Source organism: Sphaeroforma arctica (genome assembly GCF_001186125.1).
Source record: "Sphaeroforma arctica JP610 unplaced genomic scaffold supercont1.169, whole genome shotgun sequence".
Classification (NCBI taxonomy): Eukaryota; class Ichthyosporea; order Ichthyophonida; genus Sphaeroforma; species Sphaeroforma arctica.
In genome coordinates, this window is record NW_014040389.1 from 16,588 (window position 1) to 16,903 (window position 316).

Here is a 316-nt window from a genome sequence, read left to right on the forward strand (position 1 = left end):
CTTTGGTACGGTTTTGATTAAATAAGAGCAAGTTTAGAATAAATAAGTAGCACATTGAATTTCGAGCACTTATCAAACGGGAATCATTTCGGAGACACGATTTGGTTGACTTATACTGCACTTTAAACTCATTGTAAGCACTACACATATTTATAATTGTAAACATCGATTGAACATGACTGTATTCTATATGCATACAAGGCGTATTTCTAGTAATGTGTTCATATCCAAACTGATGACGAACAAATACCCGTCAGATCTTTCGGCTTGCGTACAGACACTAGGAGGGAATGACAGACTTTGAAAAACATACCTG